Genomic DNA, 12,272 nt, shown 5'->3' with positions numbered 1-12,272 from the left:
TATCCCACTGGATTTACCAGTGGTATTCAAGCACTCAATAAACATAAACAGCTTTGTTTCTCTGGAGGTTGAAACACATTTCATTGGACCAGAAGAAATGTACAGGTGGATTAAATGCACCGTTTTACAACCTGATGGCAGTGTGTTAATGGTTACTTATCACTTGTCTCTTCCTGAGCAATGAAAACTGTGGGAGCCAACAGACTTGGAAAATACTCCTTTCAAATGCCAATCTTATGAAATGTTGGTTGTACAAATGTCTAGATAGGTGGTGCATGTGATCCATTGACCTATCTTTCTTGCTTTATCAGTGTGCCAATATGCCAACCGTAGCACTTTAGTGAACTTTGTGACAATACTGTATCAGACAATTACTCAGGTAGAAAAGGGGTGCAATTTAAAAGGAATCTGTTGATTTTGGTGTGCCAAAAGCATTACACTGAGAAGCAGAGTGCTCACAGCTGTCCATGCCCACCTCCAGGCCTGATGTTAAGGTATTGGAAGGCATCAGTTTTAGCCAAAAAAAAAGTGCTGTGCCGTCATAGTTCCACATCTTCCTATGGACTCTTACACAAACTGGTCTCTACCTTTAGACATGTTTTACCAGTTCAATAGCTATTCTGTGACTCCACCCGTTTTTATGTATTCATTTTGTTGTTGCAGACCTGTGTTGATACATTTTTCAATATGACAGCTTCATTTTACCAGCAAATGTCATATACTAAGCTTGGCACCAGAGTAACATGGCATAAGTTGTTTGTCTTAACAATACTTCTTCTGTAAAAAAAAGGTATGTCCGAGTTTTAAAGTCAGTGGAGCGCAGCCACACTCTTCATCCTTCTGAGATCCAATCATTGAGTGGCATCACATTTCCTAGTAACAGCACCTATTATTATCGGACTAAGAAAGAGGTGAACAGCACAGAACACGTGGTTAGGGAAAATTCATGCACTAAAATGTTTCTAATTTGTTTGCACTATTGTCAAATACATTTTTTCTACTATTATGCTCCTCACAGTACAAGCGTTTCTATCTTCATACAATGGCAATACATTAAAATGTATATAATGTGGAATTTTTATTAAACAAAATGTATTTTGATGCTATTTTGAAATTATGAATTATACAACTTGTTCAGTCACATGGGCTACATTACGATTTTCCAGGTATGGGAATAATGGCGGTATAATTGCCGGTAATTCCAGCGCCGGCATTTGTTCTGTGCCTGGATAACACAAGTTTGCTGGTTGGGGACACGGATCTACCTCCAGGCCTGACCTGTCGGTGAATCAGACCCCCATCAGCACACAAGAAAACCAAAACAGAGTACATGCATAGGAATTAGAAAGAGTTGTAGAAGAAAACACAGTTTTGAGAGACAAATTAGAAAAGGCAACAAATAACCTCATAAGGCAGTTCAGCAAGCAGGGCAGTCGGGTAGAGAAGTGACCTGCTGATAGTCTGAAAATCACAGTACACTAAATACATGTGTGCCACTAGGAAAAGGAGCCCCTACAAAAATAGCTGCAGTGCCAAAAATAACTGCATGTCTCTGGAAATAATGTAGTTGCATGCACTCAGGATGGTCCTAAACAGTCTTCAAAGCAACTAAATGCAAACAGCAGTCGTTCATTCAAATGGATCATTACATCAAATTAATAGTAGAAAAAACTGAAAACAGGTTGGCATTAGGACAGACGCCAACCAGGGGTGTTGCTAGGTCTGGAAAAGATCCGGTACTATGGTAATGTCGGGACTGTCGGGACTCAGATCTATCTAGCCTTTTGTTTGTAGTCCATGAGCTTCTATCTGGGGCTACAACCAAAAGATCCGGGGCTATAGCCCCCACACACCCCTTCTACCCCTAGCAACCAATCTGCGACCAACAATCAATATGGAAAAAGGTACAGTTGAAAGGGTGAGGATTTTCCCTTTACTTGAGGTTTTGTCCACCCTGCCCCATTTTCTCCTGTTTTACCATGTCTCATTAAACACATGGAGGGAGTGATGTATTCGGTTTCCCCTTCGCAAACATTCAGACATAGACATGAAAGTGTGGTTTCAATGTCATAAACAGAAGAATACCTGTATCTGCCGGGGACAGGGGGAAAGTGAGCGGCTTGGTATGTTAGGAATGGACAAGAACGTAAATGAAAGTGTTCATAACCAAATATTATGTAAATAAAGGTATCAAAAGAATGACCTGGTGCAATAACTATGACCCATGTTCCAAAAGAGAAGCACATGGTTCACCTCCGAGAGACATAGGACGTAGCCCAGAAATGGCATATTGTAAACCTCTTCTCACTTGGTAAATGGTACGGGACACGCAAGATCCCCCAGGGAGGTGGGAAGCCAGCTACATTGAACGACAACAGGAAGAAAGGATATGCAGTCCAACCTCTAAGAAGGGCTTCTGTGTTTGTAACCCAGAAGAGAAAAAAAGACAAAACAGAGGACTTCTCCTACTGTGCACAAAACAAGCCTGCCCTCAGCAACACAAACAGGGAGAGTAGAAATGCAATTGAAGAGGAAGTGCCAAGCACAATTTGCACTCCTGCCACCCATTTTGAAGTACCAGGAACGTTCACGCCGAAATATGTGACGTATAATGAGAAAATAAGCTAGCAGGGAGCCGCAGTTGAACTCTGTCCAGTACTCATCAGAATAACAGCACCTATTGAAGTACCGACACCTAAGAAAACCTGGACAGTAAGGTACCCATTGAGGAAACCATATCGACAAGTGAAGCAGAATGACGACTGTCAAAATGTAATATGCGAAGAAGCTAAGAAGATACTGACGGAAGACGAATGATGACATCATGAGAACCTAGACTGACTCGACTCACATATAGATGATGTCAAGATGTCAGAAACATATGCCACATGCACAATGAAGATATTCAGTTAGTTTAAATGTGTACATATGCAAGAAACTGCAAGGAGTTAAGGAATCTTGAGGCTTGCTTATGCTTAGTAGCAAAATAGATTGTGGCAAGCGACACCTATACATATCTACCTCAAAAGAAGCACTTTATATAAGTATACTTTCACTACACACAAGAGCAGAATCAACCAAAGGTTACTAAAGGTCTCAACAGGAGAGTTTTGCAGCAAACAAATTGAGAATTAAAGACGGAGAGAAACTCAGACGAAGATAACCATGCCAAGAAGTCAAGGTCATATCAGCTGGAATAGTCCGACAGAGGATACAATTAAAGAGAAAGAAGAACAGAGTATCCTGTTCAGAAAGGTCAAGATGGCAGACGACTGACAGAATTAAATCAAATACACGAAATTGCATGAAGGAAAGGCCGATTTCACAGTGTTGGAATCACGTGACCAGACGAGGAGGAAGGGATGAAACTTTCACACCTACGCATGGACCTTTGCCATATTCAGACGCCTTAACTTTCCTAGACCAAGAAGCAGACTCAAGGCCAAACTACAAGGAAATAATTGACACATGACCACTGAGGTGATGATTGATTGAAACAATATTTGGAGGAAGGTTGGGGTGCAGACAAACTCCCTGCACCTGGCCGGCTATTCTGCACGCTGCTAAGCTCACGTGGAAAAGTATGAGTGGGGTTGATGCCAACCCAATCATAGTGAAGCGTGTAATGTAGGGTCTATAATTAGTAGAATCAATGAGACGTCGTACTTTTAGTGACGTTTACAGTAGCCATTTTGAAGGAAGGGCTTAGTTGCCCCACCTGACATTGTTTATCCAATCCCCTCTCCCCGTTACCATATACAGATATAGTACATAAATTAAAGTTACCTTCCTAGAACCAATCAAGTTGCATGCATATTTTCAAGAGTTACATGTCAGTGATGACGGGTTTTTGGTATAAATGTTATGTTTTTTCTGAAATGAATCGGAGTTGAAGCGAGATGGAAGATCGAGCTATTGCTGATATTCATTAAACGCCGCGTTTTTTGCACTTGTCATTAAACAGACTCCCTTTTGCCAAACTATTGAGTTGTCATTATTGATTTGGTGCAAGAGTATGAATCTGCATCCCCATCAATCTCAGGTCCATCGGGCACTCTTGGTAGCAGAGATTGATGGTTTTGTTTATAATCGATCAGATAAGACACCCGTTAGCCATCGACATAAGTAACTCTAGGTCCTCGGAAATATCATGAGTCCTTTGCCATCCAACTGAGTAGAACAAGAAGCTCCTTATGGATAGTGGTTAGTCTAAGTAAAAACCCAGTAGGTTAGGTCTGAAGGAACCTTTACTTTCTCCCATAACCCCTTCTCACTTCTACAAGCAGCTGATCGAACGAACGGCACAGAGAGGCGGTAACAAAGTCACTGATCCTGAGAGGCCAGAGAGGAAAAAATGTGAACGGTGAGTGAAAAAGACTTAATGCTTTGGCAAAAAGTTACATGCCTTAGAACAAGTAAAGGGAAGGTAACCGAGGGAAGAGGGATTAAAATTAACATCGGAGTAAGAATATAATGGGCCTCATTACGACCCTGGCGGAGGACCATGGTGCTATTAGCACCATGGTCCATGGCGCTAAGCTGCCAACTCCGCCATGGTGGTTGGCGGACTTACCGCCCCATCCCGACCTTGGCGGGGCGGTAAATCCCCAATCCCCATTTTACCCTTCCCCATTCCCATTCTTGCCCCATAGGGTATAATGGGAGTGGGGAAGGCGTTAATTACGCCACCGTAAATTACGGTGGCGTAATTAACAACAAGGTCCCTTAGCGCCATGGATTTTACCGCCTGCAAAAAGCAGGCGTTAAACTCGCCATGGCGCTAAGGGATCTCGTAGTAAGGCGGAAGGGGTCGGCGCTGTTAGCGCCGGCGTAAACCCCTTTCCGCCAGGGTCGTAATGAGGCCCAATGTATAGATAAGGGGAAAATATTGACTCGATGGTGGCAGAGAAATAGAGAGATACCGGGAGGATACCCAAGAAACAGGGAGAGATAGCGGTAGAATACCCGCGAGAGGAGTATACGCCCAGATACCTAGGTTTTAATATAGCCTAGAAGAAGCCTTCATTTAAAGTCCTGAATTAATAGGATGATATAGACGACCAGAATCGATTAAAGGCTATCTGAAAGAAAGGGGCTTACATTCCATGTCGGAACAATGATAGGGGCAGAAATGCAACCTCTGGAAGCAGATGGCATGAGATTTATGTAGCCGGCCGGAGCCTGTCTAGTCTGTCTTGTGTTTTTCTTTTTTCGGACGTCACGAGGTAAGAACATTTTTGGGGGAAAATAGCATGAAAAATGTGAGATTATATAGACAAAATGTTGCATGATATGGATTGATGATTGTTGTTTGAAAAAGTAAAAGTAACATTTTTTGTGAAAAAAACGGATTGGAGGTGAGACGATTGATGCTCGCTCATATTGTTGATCTTGTTGGTGAAATGAAAAGCATAATGAAGTGTTATATGAGGAGAGGATAAACAGATTTAAGTATGGAAAACGTTACCCCTTTAGTACACTTGTGCAAACAGTTGCCAAAACATGCACCCAAGCTTAAGCAGTACAGTGCAGAATGGGTTAAAGGAACCGCACAGAAAATGTTTATGCCATGGTCCCAAGGTGGATCGCTATCTAAAATGGTCCTGCAACACAAGACGACATATTTGCATGCCACGTATACTGGCAAAAAGTTAGATAAACGCCTAGCTAGTTTAGAGCTTTGGAAGATGTACCAAGAGGAAAAGGAGAAGGAGCCACCGATAGATTGGATACTTAACATATGCACAGATACTTAACATATGCACAGAGGGGGGCCACCTACCCTGTCTGAAACAAAAGGTGAAGCTAGTAAAGATGAAGGATTATACTCAATAAGGGAGCTTAACGCAGCCACGGGATATAACAACCCGTCATAGTTGTCATCTACGCAAAGTAGTGACGAGGGCCCAGAGAAGGACAGAGAGAGAGAGATTGCCTCCAAAGTCACAAAGGACAAGGAGAGACGCGAAAAATAAAAAAGAGACAAAGCACAAGCATGTTCATCTCTAGATACGGGTAGAGAGGGAAAGAGATGGAAAGGAAATGAGGACAGGACTGATGAGACGGCATTAAAAAAAAAACGACTGGATGGGAGGTCAGATTTTATTAAAACTCGATGGTAAAGGCATTGAGGATATGAGACAAAAGGGAGAGCCAGATGAAGTAAGAAGGAAAGAAAAGGAAAAGGAAAAAAGATTGAGAGATGAAGGAACTAAGAAAAAAGACAGACAAAAACGAGAGCAGTTATATTGTAAGGAACAAGAAAGGAAACATGATCTTAAGCAGAGAACACCTGATGATCAGGACAGGCAGGAACAAAGGAGATTAGAAGAAGAAGAACAAAAAATACAGGAGAAGAGAATAAAAAGACAAAGGGATGAGGAAATACGAAGGTCAAATGAACGTAGAGATGCGAGGAAACAAGAAGAAGAAAGGGTCAGAGACGAAGCGAGGAAGCGCAGAGAATTTGATGATGACATAGAATGCTAACGAAGACAGAGAGCACTGGATCTTGAATATCTGGAAAGGGAGGTTAAAAAACCTGATCCAGTAGTAGACTGGGAAGACATAGAAGAATTCTTTCCTGAGTACAATTTAGTACCAGGCACGTCTAGGGCAACTATGGAAGATGACTTCGACACCAGAAGCATCGGAGAGCCGATCGATAGAATACACAATGAAATGGGGCTAGAACAGGTACCCCAAGGGAAAGGAAAGGACGAGCGTCTGGAGAGCACTCAGTTGTGCGACACTGAGGACGCCTCCCAAAGTAGCAGGAATAGAGAGCTGTCCCTAGATAGGTTGATGCTAACCTGAAACGAGGAGGATTAGAGAAGTTGCACGAGTTAGGCACAGACAATATCAGACGCATAAAGAGAAGAATGTGAGGAAAGAGAAGATGAAAGAAGATGCAAAAAAAGGTCCTCTAGGGGAAAGTGAATAAGATGGTCAGATTATAGTCGATCTGCACCTAAGGCATCAGGGTCAGCCACACAATCAGAATGACACGAGGGAGTATTTTACGGTCAGAGGGGGGTGTCTCCACCACCCTATGTGAGCAAACTAAGGACATTGCCAGGTAGACACCGATGCAGGAATATTACCCCTCTGGTAGACAGAACAATTATGAGAGAAGAAAAGGAGTGCCATGTGTCACAATTCCCGCCACTCGAAAAAGGAGAAACGAGGCCACAATATATACCTTGGCCCTGGGAAAAACCAGAAGTCTTAAATCACACCATTACACCCACTTGAGAACAACCTCATTGAAGTGGTCGATAAGGTGAAGACTCTGGGTGCATACCTGGAGGCCTGTTTGGACGCAGGGGCTCAAGTAGATGCCATTGAAAAGAATACCCAATACCACTTGCGAGTACTGAGACAGGTCTCCCCATTAATTTCTAAAAATAATCGAGCCAAACTAGTCAGGGGCATTATTTTGCCACGCCTGGATTACTGCAATGCCCTAGCGGGGGGTGCTAGTAGAGAAGATATTCTAAGACTGCAGAAAATCCATAATGCATCGGTGCGTATAATTTACGGCATGAAAAGATACAAACCCACTTCTTCTGCCAGAAAGGAGTTACACTGGCTACCCATATCAGCCAGGATCTCCTTCAAAATGCTGACCTTGTGTCACAAATGCATCTACGGGACAGCTTCAAGCTACTTAAAGGATAAGATCACTATATACCAGCCCACTTAAGGTCTTCGCTCTACCTCCACCCAGCTCTTACAGGTGGCAAGGTCTAAGAGAGCTTGTGGAAATGGACGTTCCTTCTCAGTGCTTGTGTCAAAGGCATGGAACAATCTACCTTTGGTGCTCAGAGAAGAAAGCAACCACTTGGCTTTTTCGAAAGTTTTTGAAAATGGTATTCTTCATCTAATCTTCGGTCATCTTCACTGATCCTTTTCTGCTTGTGAAGGAGCGCTTAGATGCCTTAGGGCTTTGGCGCTATAGAAATGTTATAACATAACATAACATAACATTGGCTACACATGGATCAAGAAAATCTGAAAAATAAGCTTCCAATGTTGACATCCAGAGCTGGAAAATGGATACATGAGTTCAAAAAAATGATGGGAGGCAACACGTTAGCTATCAGGGATATTAAGGGTCTTTTAATCACCATACTTGGTGATAGAGCTGACGATGTGTGGACATGTGCAGGTTACCCTGGTGTGACTACAGTTAATACTCCGCTAGATGGAGCACTGTTTGACAATTGCAGAACCGCGGTATGGAAAGCATTACGATTGCTATACCTGGATACTTCAGACATGGGAGCTATAATGACACATAAAATGAAGGAGTCAGAGGATCCTTTACTTTACATCCAGAATTTTCAAGACGCCTGGGTTCTGGAAACTCGTGAATCTTGGGGGAAATCCATACCTGTGTTTTACCATATATTATGCCAAGGGTTGCCAGATCATGTACAAAAGCAGCTCAAGAAATTGGTAGGAATTGAGGCCAAACCGTGGTCTGAAATACAGTTCACCATAGCGCACTATTGCAGGCTGCTGCAAGAGAAAAACCGCAAAAAAGAGGCTGCACGAAAAGCTGAAGAGGCAAAATTAGTGCAGAAGAAATTGTCAAAATATGCCATTGAAGGGGCAATGATAACTAACAGAGACGGATCAAACATACAGCAGGCCAATAATCAAGGGCAGAGTGATAAAGGCAATACCGGGTTTTACCCAAGAAGGAGAGTCATTCGAGGAAGAGGATGGCAGAGTAATCAGGGAGGTTTCGAAAACATGCAAAACGGCAATCAGTATATGTCAAATGGGCAAATAATCACACCACCGCCAATATGTTGTATGTGTGGGATTACAGGGCATCTAGCACACACATGCAGAAGTTAATGCATGGTGCAAAATGACCAAGGAACAAGAGTAGGGATGGTGAATCCACCTGTGTTTTATCTACCAAGGGTAGATATCCTTATAGGGGATAAAGAGTTTTCTTTTTTAGTTGACACAGGGGCATCACACTCGTGTATACGGGAAGGCAAGTCTTCTTTGCCAGGCGATGCCATGAATATTGACAGGAGCAACAAGTTGTGTTCCTTTTAGCGAAGAACATCCAGTTTCAATAGGAGAATGTGACATGATTGTGCCACTGCTGTATTAAAGGCAGACCCCAGTAAATATATTGGGACGAGACCTAATGATGAAGTTAAACATGATAATCTCGTTCACGGAGAAGGGCATAGTATGTTCAACTCCAGGAATGCATTATTTGAACGTATGCAAAATGATTAGAGCATGCGCAGGACAAACGGATATGAGAGCTGTTCCATTGGAACTAGAAATGTTTGCGTATGGAGCACACATATCAATGTCATGGCTACCAGGCCTTACAGACAAACCAATGAGAACCCCAGATGAGTTTCTATTTAGGGCAAGAATACCTATGCATGAGGAAAAGGGACGAGGGTTACCCTTGGCAATACACACAGCCATAGTACGAGGAAAAATGGCGTTGATCAATGGTTGTGATGACGAAGGCAGAAAATGGTGTGCAATGATCGCCATTGAGGAAGGATACAGATTGACTGAGAAACAGGTATAGATGAAACGACAGTTGAGGTTAATCTCATTTATTGGGTAAACATGATCAAAAGAGAAGTGCCCCAGAGAATGATGTTGGCAGAAAAACGTCCTGAATATAGTGATGACAATGTGGCAAAAGTGCCTGTCTCAGTATGGACTTCAGGCCCTTATGACGTAGGTTTGTTCAAAGGGGTGGGAGAGGTGAAGATTAAATTGAAACCAGGAGAAATTTTACCAAAAGCATGACAGTATGCCATGTCTAGGGAAGCAGATGAAGGGATTTTCAGGACAATTTCCGCTATGATGGAGCGGGGCATTTTAGTGACGTCAGAGTCATCATGCAATACTGCAGTTTACTCTATCAAGAAATCAATGGGAGGATCTTGGAGTTTAATCCAGGATTTAAGACAAATAAATGATATTGTAGAGGCTGAGTTCCCTCTAGTCCCTTACCCAGCCACAATCTTATGTGATATACCCGTTGAGGCAAAGTATTTCACTGTGATTGCAGTCCCATTGCACAAAGAATCACAAGATTTGACGTCATTCAATCTGAAAGCGTCTCCCGGATGGCAAGCTTTCTGGAAAACAAAAACTAATACAGGCACGGTCTGTAAAATAATAAACTGAGCAAACAATAAAAAAAAGGTAAGAAGGAAAAGCCACGAGAAGAGTCGCGGGCTGAAAAAAATCCACGAAAGGAGACAAACCCAAAAATGGGTAACAGAGAAGGTTTAAGGAACTAATTTTGCAAGGCAGACAATAGAAAGACACACAGACAGATGACAGAGAAAACAGGGAAGAATGGGAAAAGTAACTCACAAAACAGATACTGGAGGGTAGCGAGGAAACCGGTTCGAGAACCGGCGAGCGTGACACTGAAAATAAACAGATACAACACACTCCAGTCTAGGCTCCGCCCACCCTTATGGAGGCAGCAGCCATTTTAGGGGAAGACGAGACTGGTAACCTGGATTCATTGCTTGTGTTTTCAATGATACCATAGTTTCCAAGGATGGCGCATGACAGATTTACGCATGAAAACCACGAAGATGCCCGGAACTTACATAGTCATTCCAGTCCCTAGAAGGTCTGATAAAGGAGTGAGTGATCTTGAGATGAATGTGATTAGCAATGACACACACACATTTTTGGTAACAAATAAATGTAACTGCCGGTGACAGGTTCGGCAATGTGAATACAAGAAAAGCTTAATGAAAGACACACATACTCAAACAATGAGTGCACATACACTTTGTCTACTGTCAACAACTGCAGAACTACATTCCAAAGAATGGGGGAAGGTTGGTCAACCAACTATGAGAAGCTCCACACCATGTGAAGTCAAAAGACAAATGGAGAAAGCTGAACATTTAGGAATACAAAAGGAGTTGGAGAACAAACAAACAGAGACAGCATTGACAAGCACATCCAATCCAGCGATCAAAGGGTCAAGCTTGAGTCCTGAAACACAGTCACATGCTGGAACAAGAGCAGAGTCAGCATGGACATTCATAACCAGAGAAAAAAGATACAAGAGTACAAGGAAAGAATTACCATACTTTCTCCTACTCAAATGGTTCAGATGAAAATGCCTGGACCATGGATGGAGATACCTAAGAATCCTCCAGCAAGAAGAAGCTATATAGAGGCGTTTAAGGATGTGATTATAGCAAACTACAGAAGACCTTAAGAATCAGAAGAAGCACGCAAGAAGAAAATAACAAACTAAACGACTACCTGGACAGCACAGCACACTTGGGAAATAACATATGGTACCAACATATAAAAGAAGTTGGAAGACAAACTTCAGAGGAAAAGTGCTTTATTTGTGCACTCTTACCATACAGCATTGGGAAGTCCAAAATCTTCATAGCTGTGGAAATAGATGTGCAGATGGCACACTGTCTATCACATGTAGCAGTGTGCAAGACCAGAGGCCAGTTCATGGGAAGTGATGCTTCATTCAAATGGGCAACCAAAGCAACTGATCCAAATGAAGATGATTATGTCCAGGACATATAGACAACAAACAATGGAAAAACCAAGAAAATTGTGATCAGATATGAGAAGCCTGGAGTCAAAGGAGCAGAGATCAGAAGAGAGACAAACCAAAGACTGAACTTCAAGGAAAAACTCCAGAAGAAGCTCGAAGTTGGAAGAACAGAGGCCAACTGCAAATATGGGGAACAGTGCTTTCACTAGACGGATCGGAGAAAGGAGTAGCGATCTGCAGAGCATGGATGGTCATCGGTCGTTACCAGGCTACCATTGACATAGTACAAAATGGATGCAAGCCATTATGGCCAAAGCTTGCTAAACTATTGACATGGGTCGAGGACAGAGGATGACCCTTGCAGATAGTGCAATTGGAGTGCCCAAAATTCTGCTTCAGGAATAATGGCAGAAGGAAAATGGGAGAGAATCGGAACTGTGGTTGCTTTTTTTGATGCACCAGGAATGATACATAGTACTGCAGTAATCATGGATCATTATAAGGGCATGTGGATCCAAAGCATATATCAGACTGCCGAAGAATTGGGGAGGTATATGCACATTGGTGAATGTCCATGTTCCAGACTTGCTGGTTCCAAAAAGTGATCTGAATATTGACAGTTTCCCGAAAGCAGATGCTCACCTGAGGAAGAAGAGATCTGTGGAACTGATGAGCCGAATGAAGAGAGAGAATGGGGGTAATTCCGAGCATGGAGTTA

General features: G+C 42.6%; 1 protein-coding gene across 4 annotated transcripts in view; it reads left to right on the top strand.

Annotated features, from left to right (window-relative positions):
* DYNC1I1 (dynein cytoplasmic 1 intermediate chain 1) overlaps nt 1–12,272 on the top strand; it is a 2,709,604-nt gene that overhangs the window by 1,638,501 nt on the left and 1,058,831 nt on the right. The gene's annotated exons all lie outside the window — the stretch shown is intronic.

This window comes from Ambystoma mexicanum, chromosome 2q, assembly GCF_040938575.1.
Source record: "Ambystoma mexicanum isolate Mex_15411 chromosome 2q, UKY_AmexF1_1, whole genome shotgun sequence".
Taxonomy (NCBI): Eukaryota; Metazoa; Chordata; class Amphibia; order Caudata; family Ambystomatidae; genus Ambystoma; species Ambystoma mexicanum.
Note: the sequence above shows the minus strand (reverse complement) of the source record. Positions and strands in the feature narration are given on the sequence as shown.